Source organism: Vigna umbellata, chromosome 4 (assembly GCF_029865625.1).
Source record: "Vigna umbellata cultivar VRB3 chromosome 4, Vumbellata_1.0, whole genome shotgun sequence".
NCBI classification, from domain to species: Eukaryota; Viridiplantae; Streptophyta; class Magnoliopsida; order Fabales; family Fabaceae; genus Vigna; species Vigna umbellata.
The window spans coordinates 52,562,996-52,585,716 of NC_142168.1; the positions used below are offsets into that span (position 1 = coordinate 52,562,996).

A 22,721-nucleotide genomic window follows, 5' to 3' on the forward strand; every position below is an offset into this window, starting at 1 on the left:
TGCACAAACTAGGAATTCAGGAAGGCTTATTGCGCCGAGGGATCGGGTTCTAAGTAATTTAGTAAGTGACGTTAACATTAATGTAAAAAGAAGAATTCTTATATACATGAGAGTAAACTTGGTGAAATCAAACCCTAATTATGTTTTAAGACTTGTTGATTATTTAAGACTTGTGACTGAACGGTGTTTTTGCATTCATATTTAATTTTATGTCTTTGTATTTGAAACCAACAATCTCGTTTTATTTAAGTCTTAATTAATTGAGTTATCACACAATTGTCTAGTGTCGAGAGTCTTCAGGGATACGATACTTGGTCTTACCATTTTATATCACTTGTGCGATTTGGTACACTTGCCAATCCATCAACATTGGGGAAAGGATATAACCTCTTGAACTCTCATATATTTTGAATTTATTCTTAATTATTTATGCTTCTTTCATTAATTTTTAGAATAATTCTTCTTTACATAATGCTTGCACTGTTTAACTCATTCAGTAGCATGATGTATGTGATTTGCATGATTACCGGAAGGTATCTTACAATTCATGATCCGGAGAATTATTCCTAGAAGATGTATTGCTCAGGAGTGGGGGTATGAGTTCTGGTTGTCTTAAGCTTCTATTCTTCAGAATTAATTATTAGGAATGCTAGGAATTGTATGAATTAATAGTTAAGGATAGGCTTTCTTCGCCGAGGAATCGGGTTTTATGTATTTTAGAGAGTGACATTGACATTTATGAAGAAGTAGAATTCGTATATACATGAGAGTAAACTTGGTGAAATCTAAACCCTAACAACATAGTCATCTCATATTTTCAACTTCATCCATCCACTATCACTACAATAAAAACGCGTATTACCGAAGGTTAATTACCGACGGCTTTCAGGCCTTCGGTAATGTATGGGTGAAATTAAATACCGAAGGCTTTTGCTCTTCGGTAATATCTTCGATGCTTTAACTTCAAAATTTGAGCATTTGTTCTTCAAATTTCCCAGAAGTAGAACAACCTCCCTCCCTTTTGTCGAAACTCACTCCTTGACTTAGGGTTGCGACCTTCGTGGCGGTCAACCGGTTCGATGTTGTGGTGTGGACGCTGACGGAGGTTCGTTGTTGGGTGGCGCTCTTCCATTTCCTACTCTCTATTCGAAGCAGTTTTTTGGTTTAAAGCGTGGGTTGTCGTCCTAAGGCGGTTTGAAGTGGTTATTGTTGCGGATCGTTGGTGGCTGGTTTGCGGCTAGGGTTCGGGGGTTTTGGTCCTTGTGAGTGTTGCGACAGGTTCCAAGTCCTCTCTGCTTCTCAGAGAGAGAGGCAGGTTCAGTCCTACTCGCTACTTCGTCGAAGAGGTCATCGGCTTTGATGAGACCAATCTCTACCGCTCATGGGTTCAGGTATGCTCTTTCGCTCTCCCTTTCTTTCTGATTCCGCTCATTCACTTCTTTCCGATGATCTTCTCCTTTTCGTTTTATAGGCTTCATCCACCAGGAGTCCTCAGGAGAGGAACACCAGGTTGGAGAACATGATCTGGCGGATTTGGAACCTCGCTCGCCAAAAGAAGCAGGTTCGATCATCGACTCTCAATTCTCAATTCTCGATTCTCGATTCTCAATCCCGTCGATTATAATTATTATCAATTATGTGTTGTGATTTTTCTGCTTGATGATGTCTATTGATCGTGCTGTGTGTGTTGTGATGGATTTGAGTAGTTGGAGAGTGAGGCGGCGCAGAGAGTGAACAAGCGCCGCTTCGAGCGCGAGCGAGGGCGGAGGGAAGCCACCGCGGATATGTCGGAGGACTTGTCGGAAGGAGAGAAGGGAGATCCGGTCAGTGACACGTCAGCTCACGGCGATGCCAACAGAGCCAGGCTTCCCAGAATCAGTTCTGCAGATGCCATGGAGACTTGGGCCAACAGTCAGAAAGGGAAGAAGCTCTACATTGTACTCGTCAGGTAGGTGTCCTTCACCTCTGTCTTTTTGCTTTTGTTTTTATTGTAATGAATGTGTAATTGAATCGAGCTCTGATGATAAGTGGATTGATATTGAAGTTAGATTGTTTGTTTCTTTATTCTGCTGTGTAGAGTATAATATTCCTATATTTCAATTCTTCCACAAAAATACATAAATCATAACACTCAATGCATATATATTCAGTGTCGTCAAGAATGAACGACAAGTTAATTATTAAAGAAAATCATTTCCACCATCTTAAAAGTGTATAATATTCCTATATTTTACTGTAAGAACAACAAGTAAGAAAAACATAAATAGTTATATTTTTGGCAATTAATGATTTCATGGAATATGCTTGCAAAACTTTTATATCAAATATATGAGAATGTAATATTTCTAATTTTAGTTTCATGAGAATCTTTCTTGATACATTTCGAAAAAGAAATTAATGTTTAATAAATGCAAAACCATGTTACAGACCCTTTTATAAATTTTATGACTCTGGATATATATATATATATATATATATATATATATATATATATATATATATATATATATATCTTAGTTTTCATATAATTATTAAGGAAACTTACAATATCCAAACCTTGATTGAAACTTGCTTCGATGGAATGAAGGGTGTTTTTCCAAACTGAAATTATTACAGTTAAAGAAAAATCAAAATTTGAAAACTATACTTAGACTTGGGCCAACAGTCAGAAAGGGAAGAAGCTCTACATTGTACTCGTCAGGTAGGTGTCCTTCACCTCTGTCTTTTTGCTTTTGTTTTTATTGTAATGAATGTGTAATTGAATCGAGCTCTGGTGATAAGTAGATTGATATTGAAGTTAGACTGTTTGTTTCTTTATTCTGCTGTGCAGAGTGTAATCTGTGTATTCGCTGATTAGATTAAGCTATGATTGGTTTGATTTCGTTATTTGATTTTAACAAGAAGGGGCATATGTGTGCAGAATTCATGGCCTAATACGAGGTGAGAATATGGAGCTAGGACGTGATTCTGATACCGGTGGTCAGGTAGCGCTTTCATTTTTATTTGTTTTTTAATTTCTTCGAAATGGTGATTTTAATTTATATACAAAATAGACGTATTTAAAACAACTCGTTTCAGCTTTTGATAGAAAGTTTATTCCCACTTTTTTTAGTTTTCTTTTTCTGCCAGTGTTCAGGGAAAAACTTATCCAAAAAGGATCTTTGTCTTCCTTTTGTTTTTTCACACTGCCAGTATGTGCAAACTAAAATCTTTCCATCTATCTTTGTTTCTGCTGAATAGGTTAAGTATGTGGTGGAACTAGCGAGGGCATTGGGGTCTATGCCAGGAGTTTATCGGGTTGATTTGCTAACTAGACAAGTGGCGGCTCTGGATGTAGACTGGAGTTATGCGGAGCCAACAGAAATGTTGACACTAAGAGACGCGGATGATTATGGAGATGACATGGGAGAGAGTAGTGGTTCTTATATTGTTCGTATTCCATTTGGTCCGAGAGATAAATATATTCCGAAAGAACTTCTCTGGCCATACATTCCTGAATTTGTTGACGGAGCACTTAACCACATTATACAGATGTCCAAATCTCTTGGGGAACAGATTGGCAGCGGGCATGCTATCTGACCAGTCACCATCCATGGACATTATGCAGATGCAGGTGACTCTGCTGCTCTTTTAGCTGGCGCCTTAAATGTTCCTATGCTTTTTACTGGGCACTCGCTTGGCCGTGATAAGTTGGAACAACTTCTGAAGCAAGGTCGACTATCGAGAGATGAAATAAATGCAACTTACTAGAAATTTATGGTTTATTATGTGTATTTTTCTGGTTGGTATATATATATATATATTTTAGTGCACTGGGTTTTATGATGTTTAGACCGTGACTGGATGTGCTTAGGTGTTTGGAAAACTTATATAAGGATCATCTTTAAACAACATAATGTTGATGCGAAATTAATATATACTTGAATATGTTGGATGAAATATGATGTAGGGAAATGATTATAGCGTTGCATATTCCCTAGTTGTTGTAGTTTTATGAATGGTTTCGAGATTCTTGAAAAGTCATTATGTGTGAATTGATGCTAGGATAGAATTTGTGGTTGTTATGTATGATTGAAAATATATGATTTCTGGAAATATAGTGGAATATTCGAGGAACCGAGAATGATGTTCTATTTCTAACTTTTGACATGCTAATCAAAGTATGATAAATTTGGTTGTAGTGTGAGTATGTTGTATGAAGAAAATTTACTAGCTGTCCTTTTTCTTTCTCGAAATAGAATTAGGAATTTTAGTACATAATAATTAGAGAAGATTAGAGTTTCTATTGGTTGATACTATTATGAAAGTTGGATTTAGGTATGTTTTGATACCGTTACTTCTCATATTGGTTGAAAAAATATACCTTTGATGTACATTTCCAGCAGTATGGTAATTTTTTCCCAATATCTATGACTTCTACTTACATTTATAAACTACACCAAAGCAGATCATAAACTACACCATAATTGGTTACTGGACAACAGAAAATTCCCCTTCGGAAATTACCGAAGGCTTTTGGCCCTCGGTAATTACCGAAGGATTTTGGCCCTCAGTAATTACCGAAGGCTTTTGGCCCTCGGTAATTACCGAAGGCTTTTGGCCCTCGGTAATTACCGAAGGGCAAAAGCCCTCGGTAAATGTTAGCGACAAGGGATTTATCGAGGGCTCTTTGGCCGTCGATAAGCCTTCGGTAATTATCTTTTACCGACGGTTTTGGGTTGTTTCCGAGGGCTTCTGGCCTTCGGTAATGCCCTTTTTTTTTGTAGTGTATAGTGTTTAGCCTCAATTGATCAAATTGCATTCATGTTTATTTTTATTGCATTTGCATTGAAAACCACCAAAAATTGTTCTTAGGTGTTAATTGGTTAAGCAATTACATAACTGTTTAGTGTCGTGAGTCCTTTGGGATACAATACTTGATCTTACCATTTTATATTACTTGATACGATTCGGTACACTTGCCGAAGTCTTAACAACAAGCACTCTATCAAAGTTTACTCTAGAAAGAGATAATCTAGATGTTGTTTTAAGGTCTTAGGGTAGAGCAATAAACAGACAAGGCATAGGTGAGCGATAGAATTAATTCTAAAAGATTCTTTGATCTGAGCAAACCTGTTACAAATGCTTGTTTTTATTGTAATACTATAGGACATACTGTCAGGAACTGTTACTATAGAAAGGTTGGAGTTCCTAGTGGGAAATACAAGTGGATTCCAAAGGAACAACCTCCTGTAACTAACCATAAAGGACTCAAGTTTGTCTAGGTACCTGTTTCAAAAGCTTTCAATTGTTTTGCAGGAAAGTAAGTTGTTGCTGAAGCAAAGTAGTGCTCAAGGATGGACTGCAGTGGAACATTACACAAATTCTTGAGTATCTCAATGTGGTAACGAAAACTGTTATTTTCATGCACTCATGCATTATAAGTATCTGTGCGAATGACTATTGTGTGCATGTTTGATGAGTGTCTATATGATTGATGTGTTTGAATGGAAAAATGTTTTTCACAATTTTTAATTTGTTATATTATATATGAAATTGATTTGGATTTTTGTATGTTTCTTTGTTTTAAGTGAAACCCTGTTAAACATGAAATCGATTCTGATAGTAATAAAATCGATTATATATCCTGATATGGGATTCTCTATTTTAAAAATTTAAATATGTTGAAATCGATTGGTTCAACTTTGGCGAGAAAAAATAAGTTTTGGATTCCCTCCAAATCATTTGTCTGACCTATTAATTCTAAATCAAGAAGCTTGTCAATAACACTTTCACTGCAAGCTCTATGATCTTTCTCTCTTGGGTTTCCTGAAATTCAACTTCTACATACTATATAAATGGCTTCTTCGTCGTCTGAAACTAGGAAGCAAAAACATGCGACAAATGTCAAACATTGATGGGTGGATCAGCGATGATAGTGCACTGTCTAAATTTTTGGATAGTTGGAGAATGAGGAAAATCATCTCTCACAAATATCTAAAGCTAAGTTTCTTAAGCAATGAAGGATTTATCTTTCCTGGATGGCTCAACAGACAAGGCTTGAAATATTTTGTAGAAATGGCGAACCCATGGTATCCCGAATTAGTAAGAGTGTTCTATTCGAACCTAAAGATCAGTGATGGAACTCTTTGCTCCAGAGTGAAAGGAGTTGACATCAAACTGACAGATGTAGTTTGGACAGATATTGCTGATTTTCGGTTGGGTGGAGACAAATGCCATTTGGGTATGGAAGGATTTCATGACTTCTTTGTATATCAAGATTGTTTGAGAAATCCAGAATCATTGAGGGATTATTCTAACTACAAGACAGGTGGAATGAAAAAAAGATGATAGGCTATGCGTTTTTGTCATTTCTTGGCTTCTGATGCCAAAAGGAAGTAATCAAGCACAAGCAACAACTGAGGAATTGTTCCTTTTGAAAGCAATTAAGGAAAATGTTCAAGTTGATTGGCACGTTACAATATTTGAGAATTTTGTCAAGGTCACTAGACTAGAGTCTGCGATGTTACCTTACTGCGTGTTTATTTCTAAAGTGCTTATTCGCTTTGGAGTGGAATGTGTAAAATAGTTCAGTGAGTCTTATGGGACAAGTAATATGATTGAGAAGTCTACCTTACACCATATGGGACTCCAACATGGACCAGATGGTTGGTTATTCAAGGATGAGTACACAGATGAGGAGGAAGAAGCAACTGGGTCATCATTCATTCCTTATCCTCCTCACTCTGAATTTGAAAAGTACATGGTAAGAGAGATGCGCTCTTTGAAAATTCACTGCCAAAACAATAATCAAAATGTTTTGGAAATCAAGAGGCATCTAAACATGAAGGATTTAAATGAGGAGGTTGAAGCTGAAGAAGAGAGTGACGAAGAAGAGGATACTCCAGAAGAGAGTGAAGAAGAAGAAATGGAAGAGTAAGAAAGTGAAGAAAATAGTATTGCAAAAGAAAGTGCTAGTGACATGCTTATCTACAACTTTAAAGGAAAGAAAAATAAGAAGAAAGTCTAGGAATAGTTACTTAAATCCTTGGTTATTTTTCTGTTACCTTGTTGTGTTTCTTTTGCTAATGGCATTGTTATGCCATATATTTTGTTTTCATCTGGTTGTAATTATTTTCTTATTATGAATGAAAGTTATATTTCGATTTTAATGAATTTGAGTGTGAATTTGTGTTTGATGACTTAATCTGATTGATAAATCGATTAATTAATTTGTATGTATGCAATTCAATAATTTCATTGTTACATTCTTATCATTGCATAATAATACTTTAACTATGTTGATTACTGTACTACATAAATACTAAAATGTTTGATCTAGATAAGCCTGAAGGGTTATGTAGGAATATAGTTTGTTGACTGAGCTAAGATGGAAAATCAACATTACTCTACGGATAAAATCGATTAAGATGAAGTTCTAATCTATTGAGATTCAACATTTGGTTTGAAGTTTCTAAACATCTGATATATGATACTTTAAACCATGACTTATTATCGGTTATATGTTTATTCAGCTTATATCTCTTTGTGTTGATCCGCTATGAATTTGATTTGAGATTATAAGTGATTAAACTATTGTGATGATTCAACATGTATCAAAACTACTCTGATATGACTTTTGTACTATTTCTCTGATACATTGCTTGAATATCCTTGAGTGATACACAACTCTGATATATTTGTATTATGCATCTGTGATTTAATGTTTGAGTATGCATAATGACCAGGGGAGTAATGTATATTGTTTAATGGTTCACATGTTAATGAAAGGGGGAGAAAATGATGGAATCATGTGAAGATTTTTGACCGGGGAAACATCATATTCATTCTGTTATACTAATTGATGCATCTCAAATTGCTTCATTATCTTTGTTTCAATTATTGTGTACTAAATGTCCTTTTTTGCTAATGCCCAAAGGGGAGAATATCTGATGTAATTGAATTGTGTTTTCTAAGATGATTGAACTGTGTTTAATTGTGGACTATACAACATGGTTTTATTAATCATGGTTGTGCATCATCAAAAAAGGGGGAGATTGTTGATAGGGGGAGCAAAGTGTTAACTAAACCCAAATCTCTGTGATATTTGTTTTTGATGATCACAACACATTGTTAATAAAAACACATGTGTATGTACTGTGTTATGTGTGCTATATATGCTTATGCTTACTATGAGATTTGTACAAGCATAGTAGTCGACACATTGTGTTGATTATTGCATATTACTGTGTTTGAAATGTGATTATATTTGTGTATGCATAATATGAGTTTTGGAAATGGAAAAACCACATGCACCAAGCATATTTGTATGACTTAATCGATTACAATGGTGTGTTAATCAATTAAAGTCATCAGATAACTTAACTTTTAAACTGCAGCAAAACAACAAGGTTTGAATCGATTACGTTAGTAATTAAATCGATTAAAACTCGTATGTTTACACAAATATTTTTCAAGTGTGTTGTGTTGGATTTTGAGCAGAAACTTTTTCCAAAATATGATAAGTGTTAAAGCCTAATTGATTACATGGATCATGTATTCAATTAAGTCTGTTAAAGATTTGAAAGCTATTTCATTGCTTGACATAATTGTCTCAACGGTCATATTTTTAAATATGTTGACCAAGAATTTATTACCAATCAATTGCATTAATTGAGCATTCAATTAATGGCTTTGACTGTTGTTAATATGTTATAATTATGTAGTGTAAGCGATTAGATTAATAGCATAATCGATTAAAATGTGTCTGATTTGACTTACACTATATATAGACGTATGATTTGAAATTCTTTAAGACAATTGAGTTTAACAATTTTAATATTGATTTCAGATTGAGCTTTGAAGTTTTACAGAAGAAAGAAACGCTCCAAGAAACAAGAACTATCATGGTGTAAAAGTCTTGAAGATTTCTTGAGAAGCAAGATTGATTGATTCGTAAAGTCTGATCGTTCTGGACAAACAAAGGTGTTTATTGCATGATCAGCAGCTTTAGCAAACGCTGAGTATTGTTGTTTCCTTGTGGTGTATACAGGAAGAAGAACGTGGTTCATGACTTTGTGAATAAGGGAGTAGAGATTATACTTTATGATTTTATCATTATATTCCCTTTATTTTGTAGCTAATAATGTGCATGGAAGAATCTCCAACAATGTATAGAGCTGAATCAGCCATAAAAGCAAGCAAAACAACAAACAAAATGAGTTTTGGAATGCTACCGCCAGGGCTGAGCGCCCCTAAGGGGGCCTGAGCGCTAATTTTTTCCCACACCACACCTAGGCACCCTTCCAAGGGCGCTGAGCGCCAGTTTTCTCACAGTTTCACCCGGGCGCCCTAAATGAGCGCCAGCGTGTTGGGCCTGGACCCATTTTCTGTTATTTTTTTGATCCATTTAAGGACTTGGACGTCTTAGGGATTGTATCTCTTGATTGCTTGAGCACAGAAACACACGTTTTGGTCCTTTGGAGGCATATTTGGGGATGTGGGAGCTCTCCTCTTCAATTTCTAGGGTTTTTCTATCTCTTTCATTCCATTGTACACCTAGTTTCTTCATGACGATGGGAATTAAACTCTTTTGTTGTTAGGGAAGATGTAACCTCTAAACTCTCATGTATTTGAATTGGTTTTAATTAATATATGCTTCTTTCATCAATTGTTCGGAATATATGCCTCTAACAATTTCTTGTCGGTATCAGGACAACCGGTATCGTAGACTCTCACAATAGAATAAAAGTAAGCGGAAAGCGTGTTACGGTCACAACTCAAGTTACAATAGTCTGTTTTAGAAAATTTATTTTCTTAGAGAAAATCTATCGAACAGTTGATGTGTAGAAATTATAAAGAGTGTAGGGAATAAAAAAATTCACACACAAAATTTTTATCCTGGTTCGAATCAAAAGATTCTACATCCAGTTGTTAATCACTATAAAAACTGATTAATGTTTTCACTAAAAATAGTTCAACAGATTACAATGGAGTGAAAGAGAATATAATGACAAAACCTTCCTTCGACCAACGAACTGAAGGCGAGCAACCACACTTTCCTTCGACCAACGAATCGGAACAGTGTAGTCAGAATCTTTCTTCGACCAACGAACCGGAAGATAGCAGAATTGCCAACTCAAAGAGAACCGCTCTGACCTTTGATACACAAAGCACGAGCTTCTCCTATTCACGAGACCAGGCAATGCAATGGACCAACTTTTTAGAACTTCCTTAGTTACACTGTATTCTTAAAAAGCTCAGAGTTCACCCTCTAAGGGTTTTAAAACAACTATTTTTAAACAGCTGGTCTGAAATTGAAAAGACACATTACAACTGCTAGTGATAATCGATTATTGTTAGTGATAATCGATTATTCAAGTCCATTACAGGGTATTTCAAAAAGTGATAATCGGTTATCTTGAGGAACAATCGATTATTCCAAGGACTTGGGCAGTTCTCATCAGGACTAGTGATAATTGATTATTTGAAGTAATAATCGATTATTTGAAGTAATAATTGATTATTCCAAAGCGAAATGGCTTTTTAGTAAAGCTCATGATAATCAATTATTCTACCACGTAATTGGTTATATACGCAACTAACTTAAAGATATGAGATTTCTAAGTGATTACATGTTGAAATCTTTCCTACTACATTTGCAAACTACAAAAGTTCTTTTAAAACAATTATAACTTGATTCTTCGAGTTTATCACTTGTAGCATCATCAAAATCTTTTATCTTCAAAGTACCAATGCTCCTCAATGGTAACATTTCTAATTTTTTATAAGCCACTTAGTTACAAAGACAATAAAAGAGAACTTGACAAAGCTAGAAGGAAGACTTATTCATTCCATGAATTTGATACGATTGATAATGATTTATATCATAAAGCTAGGGAAAATATTCCATTTTTTGGTGAGAATACTAGTGCATTAATATACCTAGCTCGGGAAAAGGAAATTAATAACATGCATCCATTCATTGTTAGAAGAAGTAAATTTGAAACCTATTTCCATTCTAGAGATAGTGAATCATATGACCTTAGTCTCTAGACTTCTAGATTTGAAGAGCATGCAAGAGATTGGTGGGATGAAAGACAATATCATGTTAGGATAGGTAGAAATTCCTCCATTCGTGATTGGTATGAATTAAAATCTTGCATGAGGAAAAAGTGTGTGCCTTCAACTATTAAGAGAAACCTACAATTAATGAGAGATTACATTGAAAAGGGAAAAACATTTTTTGAAAGTTTAAACGAGAATGGTTTCCTTCTTAGAGAACTAGAATTTGAAATTAAACTTAAGGAGTTGAAGGCTAAGAAAATAGAGTTGAAGTAATAAACTAGAAAGAGATATTGAGAGACAAAAAGAGGAACAAAGACAAGAAGAAGAAAAGAGAGAGAGAAGAGTAGATGAGCGAAGAAAAGAAGAAGGGAGAAGAGAGAAAGAAAAGAGAGGGAGAGAGGAAGAAGAGAGAAAGGAAGAAGAGAGACGAGAAAGAGAGAAAAAGAAGCGAAAAATTGAAGAGAAGAAGAAAAGAAGAAAGAATAGGATAATAGAGAAGAAGAGTAATTGTACTCATGGCAACTTCAACTCCTTCAAACATCATGGAACCTAAAAAGGAAGATTTCCAATTCTTTACTTCTTTTCCAACCATTCTTGAGTCTTCATAACGGTTGCTTTAACCGTTATTTGAGAGTAAATTTTGATAACAAATGAACCCTTTTTGACTTATAAACTTGCATGTACTCTTGTTTTTAGCTTATTTTGGTGAATAAGAGAGTTGAGGTTATACTTGAAAATTTTATCACTAAATCCCCTTGATTTTGTAGGAAATTGGGATGAATTGGAAGAGGAGTTAAATATCAAGAAGTTGGAACTCAAAAAGGACAAAAAGAGCATAAGAAGAGAAGGCTACCAAAAGTCGCAGGACGCTTGGGCGCCCTCCGTTGGGGGCCTCAGCGCAGAAGTCTCGTAGTCACGCCTGGGCGCCCTTTTTAGGGCACTGAGCGCCAATCTTCTTGTAACATTCCACACTTGGGCGTCATTCCTAGGGCGCTGAGCGCCATTCTTTCCCAAGCTTGCCTGGTGATGAACAAATCTTCAATCCCCGAAAATGGAGTCAAAAACTTGTTAACCCTTGGCAAGTGTAACCGAATCATATCAAGTAATAAACCTGGTAAGACCAAGTATCGTTCTCGTAAAGGACTCACGACCAAGACAATTATGTGATTTATTGATTAATTAAGACTTGTGAACAAATTGTTGTAAGTTTCAAATGCAAAAGACTGAAAAGTAAATATGTATGTATGTGAAGATCAATGGCCAAGAAGAAACAAAACACATGAATTGAAATATATAGATGAATATGTTGTTGGGGTTTATCAATTTCATCCTATCGACTCTCTTGTATTTAGGAATTCATCATTCTTTTCATTAATGTTAATGCCACTTTCTAAATTACTTTAAACCCGATGTCTCGGCGAAGAAAGCCTAATCATAATCACTAGTTTACAATGTCTTGTCTCCCTGTAATTAATCATAATCTTCTTGTAACATTCCACACCTGGGTGCCCTTCTTGGGCGCTGAGCGCCATTCTTTCCCAAGCTCTCCTGGGCACCCAAGTAGGGGCGCTGAGCGGTGTCAACGTTGACCCATGATCCAATTCAGCCCTATTTAAGGATTTCCTCGACCTAGAGAGGGTATATTTTGACAAAATTGACACAAACTCAGATTTTCTCCAACTCTTTAGAGGCAGAAGTGGATTCGGAAGCTCTCCTGTTCAGTTTTTAGGGTTTATCTTTCATTCCCATTCCATTGTTCATCTAGTTTCCCCATGACAAGGGGGAACTAAACTCAATTTGTTGTTGGGGGATGATGTAACCTTGTGAACTCTCATGTATTTAAATTGGTTTTAATTATTTATACTTCGTTCATCAATTGTTAGGGATTTTCTCCTTTGCTCTATGCTTGTTATGTTTTGATCGTTCATGGCATGATTTAATGGTCTTCTTTGTTATTGGGAAATACCTAGAAACCACGATCTGGAGAATTTCTCCCAAAACCAGTATTGCTCAGGGATGGGGTATGAGTTTTGGTCATCTTAAGCTTCTAATCGTAATGCTCAATTAATTATTAGGGATGCAAGGGATTGTGGTCTAGTAATTAAGGGATCGGGTTTTAAGTAATTTAGAAAGTGATGTTAACAATTGAATGAAGAAATCTAAACCCCAACAACACAACCATCTCATAATTTCAAGATTATTCATTCACCCTTGTGTTGTCTTCAATTGATCAAAAGTGCATTCATATTTACTGTCTTGTTTTTGCATACAAAACCTTAAATTGTTCTTTAAAAGTCTTAATTAGTTGAGTAATCGCATGACTGTTTAGTGTCGTGAGTCTTCTGGGATACGATACTTGGTCTTACCATTTTATATTACTTGATATGATTCGGTACACTTGCCGATATCTTAACAAGTTTTTGGCGCTGCTGCCGGGGACTCGTGGTTTAAACTATACTTTTGTGTGATTCCTAACCGATTAGATTTTATCTTTAATTTTATCTTTTTATCTTTTATTTTTATCTTTTTATCTTTAACTTTTATTTTATCTTTAATTTTATCTTTTCTATCTATTAGTGCTAATTGAGTGCTCTTGTGTTTTGTTCTCTAGTGTATGTAGGGTACAATTCGAACTAGAAGCACAAAAGTCTCTAAACCTCTTTTTGCAAATCTGGATAATAGTAGAAGAAAAAGGATAAACAAGACATCCAGAGAACTTTTTCCTTCTCCTGAGACTCTTTTACAGCCTTCACCTCAAAGATCTGACCAGGAAACAGAAGATATGGCTGAAGAGCAGAATGTAGACGTACCGTGGCAGATTATGCAACAGTCATTGGCCCTTATCATTTTAATAGCATTGCAAGGCCGAGGGTTAATGCTGCAAATATGGAGATGAAGCATGCTTTGATTCAATTGGTGAAGAGCAACCAATTCAATGGATTACAACATGAAAATCCATATGATCATCTGACCACATTCAATGAGATATGCAATACTGTGAAGATCAATGGTGTGCCAGATGAAGTTATTAAACTTAGCTTGTTCCCTTTCTCTTTGGGAGACAATGCTAAGATGTGGTTGAACTCTTTTCCAGAGAACAACTTTATTGAGTAGGAAGTCGTGGTTGCAAAGTTTTTGAAGAAATACTTCCCACAATAAAAAGTAAATAAAGGTAAACAAGAAATTTCTTCTTTTCAGGCAAGGCATGGATGAAACGTTAGGTCAAGCATGGGACCGATTTAAAGGCTTGTGGAGAAAGACGTTCACTCATGGTTTTGATGAAACCACAATAGTCATTCTATTCCTTGGAGGTCTAAGCTCACAAACTAAATTGATGTTAGATGCCTCAGCTGAAGGTAATATCAAGTGCAAGACTCCAGAGGAAGCTTATGATTTGATTGAAAATATGGCTACTAATGATAATGAGATGCACAGTGAAAGAACTCAACTGCAACAAAAAGAAGTTCTACAATTACAATCTCAAGATGTTTTGCTGGCACATAATAAGATTATGACTCAACAACTAGAGACTCTAATGAAGAAAATCACTCAATTGCCAAGGGAGTTGCATAGCGTTTCTCAAGTTCAACAACAACTTTATGAGTTGTGTGGTGGAGATGATATTAATAGTCAATGTGTTATGCCAGAAGTTATCCAAGAAGAAGTCAATTTTATGGGCCAAGGTAATCAATTTTGTCCAGGTAATTAGATGTGAGAAAAGAAAAAGAGAGGTTGAGTGAAAAAGAAGAAAATGAGAAAAAAGAAAAGGAGAAAGATGAGGGGAGCGAAAAAGAAGAAGAGGACGAGAGAAAAAAAGAAAAAATGTTTGAAAAACTCCTTCCTTATCCAAAGAATTATTCTATGAAGGAGAAAGAAAAACAGTTTGAGCGCTTTATGGAAATTTTTAAGAAATTGGAAATTAACATACAATTCTCTAAGGCACTACAACATATGCCTTCATATGCTAAAGTTTTGAAGGAACTTCTCACGAAAAAGAGAAAATACATTGAAGAAGAAACTATTAAAGTGCAAGGGAATTGCAGTGCTATCATACAAAAACTCTTACCTCCTAAGTCTAAAGATCTAGGAAGCTTCACTATTCCATGTACTATAGGGAAGTTAGCTGTTGGAAGAGCTTTGATTGATTTGGGAGCCAGCATCAATCTAATATCGCTCTCTATGTTTAAAAAAATTAAAGGTTTGGAACTTAAACCTGCACGGATGACTCTCCAACTAGCGGATAGATCCCTAAAATATCCTTTTGGGGTGGTTGAAGACGTGCTTGTTAAAATGGAGAAATTCTTGTTTCTAGTGGATTTTGTCATTATGGAGATGGAAGAGGATATTGATGTGCCTCTCATTCTTGGGAGACCCTTTATGAAGACGGCTCAAGTCTTAATTGATGTGGATAATGGCAAAGTCAAGGTGAGAGTACAAGGTGAAGAGGTGAATTTTGATGTGTTTGAAGCTATGTCTTATCCAAAAGATGATAAGGCGTGTTTTCATCTTGATGCACTAGATGAAGTATGTATGATTCAAGAGAATATGGTACGTTGCTCTTCTCCTTTAGAGGAAACACTTATTGATGCATGTGAAGATTTGAATGAGGAAGAAGAGGAATTGATTGATGAGTGCTTGACTGACTTGGATTCATTGAAAGAAGTCCCTTTTCAGGAGTCGAAAATTGAAGAGATTAATACCCAGGAAAAAGTCAAGGAAAAAAAATTGGGATTGAAAATGCTACCTCCACATTTAAAGTATGTTTTCTTAGAAGAAGGTGGGAATAAGCCGGTCATCATCAATAATTCTTTATTCCCAAAAGAAGAAGAGTTGGTGGAAGTATTAAAAGCCAACAAAGAAGCTATTGGATGGTCAATCTCAGATCTTAAAGGCATAAGCCCAACTTATTGTATGCACAAAATATTCATGGAAGATAAGTATAGACCATAAAGAAGACTAAATCATGTGATAAAAGAGGAGGTCAGAAAAGAAGTGATGAAGCTTCTAGAGGCTGGTATTATATACCCTATTTCTGATAGTGCATGGGTAAGCCCGGTGCAGGTAGTGCCAAAGAAAGGTGGGATGACAGTTATATATAATTATAAGAATGAACTCATACCTACTAGGACGGTTACTGGGAGGAGGATGTACATTGATTATAGAAAGTTGAATAAAGCCATAAGGAATGATCACTTTCCTCTTCCTTTCATGGATCAAATGTTGGAAAGGTTGGTGGGACAAGCTTTCTATTGCTTTCTGGATGGTTACTCAGGGTATAATCAAATTGTGGTAGATCCACAAGATCAAAAAAAGACAGCTTTCACATGTCCTTTTGGTATTTTTTTCTTACAGAAAAATGCCATTTGGATTATGTAATGCGCTAGCTACATTTCAAAGATGTATGCAAGAAATCTTTGCAGGTATGATAGAAAAATGCATAGAAGTCTTCATGGATGATTTTTCGGTGGTTGGTGATTCCTTTCAAGTGTGCTTGTCTAATCTGGATAGTGTTCTTAAAATATGTATGCAGACAAATCTGATTCTTAACTAGGAAAAGTGTAATTTTATGGTGACTGAAGGTATTGTTTTTGGGACACAAAATTTCTTCAAAGGAAATTGAGGTTGACAAAGCAAAAGTGGAAGTCATTGAGAAACTTCCACCACCTACTAATGTGAAAGGAATAAGGAGTTTTCTAGGGCATGCCAGGTTTTATAGAAGATTGATTAAAGATTTTTCAAAGATTGTCAAAACTTTAAGCAATCTCTTTGTCAAAGATGTTCCTTTTGTGATGGATGATGAATGCATGAAGGCTTTTAATACTCTGAAGAAGATATTGGTTTCTGCGCCAGTAATTGTAGCTCCAGATTGGAATCAAGACTTTTAATGGAGAGAGAAAAACTGCAAAGGTTCTCCAATCAGGATTTTATTGGCCTACTTTGTTTAAAGATGCTCATAATCATGCTAGAAATTATGATAAATGTTAGAAACTGGAAGCATCTCAAGACAACATGAAATGCCATTACAGGGCATCTTGGAGGTTGAAGTCTTTGATTGCTGAGGGATAGATTTTGTTGGACCTTTTCCACCGTCTTCTAATCATGAATATATTTTGGTGGTTTTTGATTATGTGAGTAAGTGGATGGATGCAGTGGCTTGTCCTAGGAATGATGCCAGCACTGTTATTAAATTTTTGAAAAGGCAGATTTTTGTTCGGGTTGGGGTTCCTAGAGTACTCATCAGTGATGGAGGATCTCATTTTTGTAATGCTCAACTTGCAAAAGTACTCAGGCATTATGGTGTGAGACATAAAGTAGCGGCACCTTATATCCACAGACAAATGGGCAAACTGAGGTTTCGAATAGGGAGATAAAGAGGATTTTGGAGAAGACAGTTGCTTCATCCACTACTACAAAATTTGCTATAGATAACGCCCAATAGATAACGCTTTTTTAAATAAGCACTATCTATGAGTATGCAAAACAATAGATAGCGCTTATTTAAAAAAAAGTGTTATTTATATACATGACAATAGATAACACTTTTTTAAAAGAACGCTATCTATAGATCATTTATATTACTTTATTAACTCATAATTTAAAATAAATCAATAGATAGGACTTTTTCAAAATAGCGCAATCTATTCTAGTGTAATAGGTAATTTTTTTTATACCAGCGCTATCTATTTGAACACAATAGATTGTTGATGAATCGGAAAGTGTACCGAATCACACAAGTAATATAAAATGGTAAGACCAAGTACCGTATCCCAAAGAACTCTCGACACTAGACAGTCGTGTGATAACTTGATTAATTAAGACTTAAAGAAAACGAAATCATTGGTTTCAGATGCAACGACAGAAAATTAACTATGAATGTAGTTTGATCAATAGCAGAATAGCACAATGACGAACCGATGTTGTTTTTAATATGAGATGAGTATGTTGTTGGGGTTAGATTTCACCAAGTTCCCTCTCATGTATGTAAGAATTCTTCTTTATGCATTAATATTAACGTCACTCACTAAATCACTTAAACTCAATCCCTCAGCGAAATAAGCTTGTCCTTAATCACCAATTCATGCAATTCCTAAAATTCCTAGTAATTAAATGTGAACATCAAGAGCTTTAAGACGACCAAGACTCATACCCTCATCCTTGAGAAATATTACTCTTGGGAGTAATTCAACAAGAACCTGAATTGTAAGGAACCTCCCAAAACTCATGCAATTCATACATCACGCTATGAATTAGTTAAACAAAGCATGTAATAATCACAGATGAATTACTCTAACAATTAATGAAAAATCATATATTATTAAGAATAAATTCAAATACATGAGAGTTCACAAGGTTACATCATCCCCTAACAACAAATAGATTTTAGTTCACCATAGACATGGTGAAACTAGATGAATAATGGAGAAGAATGAGATAGAAAAACCCTAAAAGTAGAAGATGGAAGCTCCCGCATCCAAATCCGCCTCTAGAGACTGAAAGAGTGTGCTGATGTGCTCCCTCTGCAAAAGATACCAAACCTAGGACGTCTGGATCCTTTAAATAGAACGAAAACAGAACAGAAACAAAGTCCGGCCCATGTCGCTGGCGCTCAAGCGCCCCACTTAGGGCGCCCGGGCGGTGAGCGGTGGTTCCTAACGCTTAAGCCTCAAAAAGGGGCGCTCAAGCGCCCCACTTAGGGCGCCCGGGCGGTGAGCAGTGGTTTTTGGCACTTAAGCCTCCAAAAGTTTATCATTCCTCTTTTGTTCTCATTTTTCCTTCTTCTCGTGATTCCATTTGCGTATCATTCCCACTAGTTTTCACTCCCTCATTCCCTACCACCATTAGTGGTTAAAAAACCCTAGGCTTTTAGGAAGAAGAGCAACGAGTGTGTGGAGGAAAAGAATGAGTTTGGTTGTAGGTTCATACCAGAAATTCATCTGGGTCTCACCCTAAAGCCCCAATCTCAATCCCTAACCCCTCTTTTCTCCTACCTCTCCTCTATCAAAATTGTCATCGTCTCAGGCTCCGTCGTTGCTTCCAGCGGTAATGACGACATCATCCATCTCTACGACCTCTCTATCGCATCCTCCCTCAGTTCCCTCCACCAATACTCTGCCTCTGTCACCGTCCTCTCCTTCTATGCCCCACCTAATCTCCCCTTCCCCTGCAACCTCATCTCTGCCGACGCCGCTACTCCCTCGCCATTTTTGACGCAGACGGCATCATCCATCTTACCACGCTCTTCGTCCACTGCAACACTGCTATCATCGACCTCGCCCTACACCCGTCCGGTGAGCGCGCCCTCACCGTTGCCTCGACAACTGCCTCGCCGTCTTCAACCTCGTTTGCGGCCGCCGCAATTGCTGCTTGCATCTCAACAAGGAAGCTACTCTGGTCAAGTTCAATGCGTCCGGCGACCACTTTTTTATGGCCGCGAAGGAGAAGGTTTTTGTCCACTAAACTAAGGATGCACGCATATTGTTCGAATTAGAATGCTCCAACCCAGTTTTGTGGGTTGCTCCTGCTAGCATATGTGCTTCTTCAATTCGTTCTTTGTTTTCTCGAATTATCATCGCACACCAAGTTGGTTAATTTTATTTTCTTTGTCTGTTCTTTTGGTGTTGTTGATTTATCTTGTATGTTAATGATGCATTTTCTTTATCTTGTAAGAAGAAGAAGAAATGTTCCCTTGGATAAGGAATTCATAACCATTAATTTTGATAGGAAAGGAGAAAGGAAAATAATGGTACTGGCATTGCTGATTGATGTTAATTCACTAGTACAAAAATGGTTTTTTACACCTGTTAAAAAAGGTTTTTTATACTTTTTTTTTAGTAGCTATATAAGTAGGGGTTATAAAAAGTTTTGATTTTTTACACCTTTATATCTATAACATGTGTAAAGTTTGATATTTTATACCTGCTATTCCTAGAATAGGTATAAAAAAGGCTTATGTATTGCTAGAAATAACTCGCTTTTTATACCTGTTAGTGCCAAAACAGGTATTAAAGAATCTCATTTTTATACGTGGTGTTATTATAACCAGTGTAAAAAACAAGACTTTTTATACGTTATTTTTAATATTTAGTTTGTATGTGTTAGTATCCATATCCAAACCTACATAAAATTCAATTCCATAATACAGTATAAATAATCAATAACAAGCAAAATAATAAATATTGTTTCTATTAACACATCAAATGTAATATTTACCTAACAATGTTCCTAAATATATTTACATAACATAATTACATATAAAATAGTTTCTAAACTGAACATATAATATTGAAACATCTAAGCATTTACAAATGGTTAAAAGAAATGTAGCCCACTCTTCTCAAACGTCTTTCATAACATGTTGTTCCATTTGAGACATGTCATCAAATATCTACACAAAGAATAATTTGAGTCAAGTTATAATATTAATGGCTTAAAATCTTAACTATAAAATGTAAGGTTTTACTAACAAAACGTAAGGTCTCACTGAGAAATTTAAATAGAATGTCAAGCCTGGATAATATATCAAGTGACTCTGATATCAAAATGAATAGCTTAAAGATTTTTAGCATAAATGAAAATAAAATGTAATTCATATAAATTAAAATGAAAATTAAATTGTAGAATTGAGAAGGATTGTAGATAAACCACTAAATTAAACCAAGACAAATGTGTGAGCTGTTTGGTGAAGACATGAATGATTTTACCCAGTGAATAAGTTTTTTCTTGTTCTTCTTTTGCTTGTCTGTTGATTACATTCACATCTTCAACAAATAATGGCTTATGTAACATCCCAAAATACAGTGTGAAAACTATATAATAGAATAATCACATCGATTAATATTACAAATCAGTCTTACAAAATAAATAACGTACACTTGTGGCCGAACGACCTTACAGAGAAACAAGAAAACTAAAACCGAACAACATAAGCAAACCCGACCGAACGGTTTACAAAAGGCTATACCGAACAGTCCTACAAAATAAGAAGGAAAAGATGATTAAACGATCATCTTCTTCCAGCAGCTCGTCTCCTTCTGCTCACATCCACATGGATGATCATTGCAACGGAAAGACAACCGAACATACAAAACAGACAAGACAGGAAACATAGGGTAAGCTTATGTAATTCAATTCATGTATAAACATATATTTCACGCAATCAACCAAACAAGATAATTCATCACTCGTTCATGCAAAGCCTAATACTAGACTGACTGTTCGGACTGTATGAATTTTGTGTAACTATGACGTCGTGCACCTGGGTGATGTAGTAACTGGGATACCCTCAACAGCTGTCACCCGAGGTTAGTCCTATCTGTCCAAATTAACCATAAGGACTAGGACCTCCACTACAAAAAAGTAGGCCATTACCGAAGGCCAAAAGCCCTCGGAAACAGCCCGAAACCGTCGGTAGAAGACATTTACAGACGGCTTATCGACGGCCAAAAAGCCCTCGGAAATTACCGAAGGGCAAAAGCCCTCGGTAAATTACCGAAGGGCCGAAGGCCTCGGTAAATGTTAGCGGATGTGGGTATTTACCGAAGGCCTAAAGCCTTCGGTAATGACCAAGCGATGGTATTTACCGAAGGGCAAAAGCCTTCGGTAAGTTCGAGATATATATCACAACCATTTGTATATGAAACCAACAACAAACCTGCATAGAAATTTTCATACCCAAACAGACCTGCATAACAATTTTGAAGCACATACAAACCTGCATAATGTGCATCTCAAAGATGCAATCATTGATCAATAATATCCATCATAGAACATCGATTAATGCAGAGAACATGTATTTATATTAATACAATATAAGAATGTAACATAATGATATTCTAACATCCAAATTATCCAACTGATCTAACATCCATCCAAATTATCCAACTGATCTAACATCCAAATGATGTAAACTCCAAATGTGATAATATCCAATTGTTTCTATAACTTGATTATAACAAAATGAATTCAATACTGTACATAGTTATCATCAGAATGATCTTCATCATCCTGCTCCGGTATAGATGGTTGGACTGCTGTGGGTTGGACTGAATTGGGTTGGACCGATGAGGGCTGGACTGATGAGGGCTGCTGAGGGACAGCGGGTGACGAGGAGGGTTGTGGCTGGGTCGGAGGGATAACATATTCATCTTGTGAAGTACCAGGAAACACTCTCATGACCAGGGCCTTGAAGTTTGTAAACTCTGCTCTCAAATCAGTGATTTCCTGGTCACGTTGCTGCAGTGCCTGCATGAGGCGGAGAACGACCTCGTTAGGAGTAGTGGTGGAAGAAGAAGGTTGGTGCTTTAGAGTGCCTCCTCTCGATGTTGTATAGTTTGCAGCAAGTTCTGCACCGTACACTCGTCCCTTTTTCTTGCCACCAACGATGTCGATCCAGCACTATGTCCTACGGATGTCATCTTCTGCATTACTGGCATCATCCGGTGTAGGAGCTGACTCATGTTCAGATCTAACCTGTGAAAGTCTCGTAGAAAATTCTTCCTGTTGAAACATTAAAAGCAATGTTAGGGAATGATAGAATAACTTAAATGAAACTGTTATTGTAGGAATAGTAATAGTAATAGTGTTATTCGCTTACATGAGTCTTCCGAGATCTTTCATCAACGAATTGATTAGTGCCCTTCCTTACATGAGTCTGTGCAAAGACCTCATCAACATGG

General features: G+C 36.1%; 2 pseudogenes; both read left to right on the forward strand.

Annotated features, from left to right (window-relative positions):
• Positions 1 to 1,519: 1,519 nt before the first annotated feature.
• Positions 1,520 to 3,750, forward strand: LOC148200577 (putative sucrose-phosphate synthase; annotated as a pseudogene).
• Positions 3,751 to 18,945: 15,195 nt separating this feature from the next.
• Positions 18,946 to 19,635, forward strand: LOC148200578 (uncharacterized; annotated as a pseudogene).
• Positions 19,636 to 22,721: the final 3,086 nt, after the last annotated feature.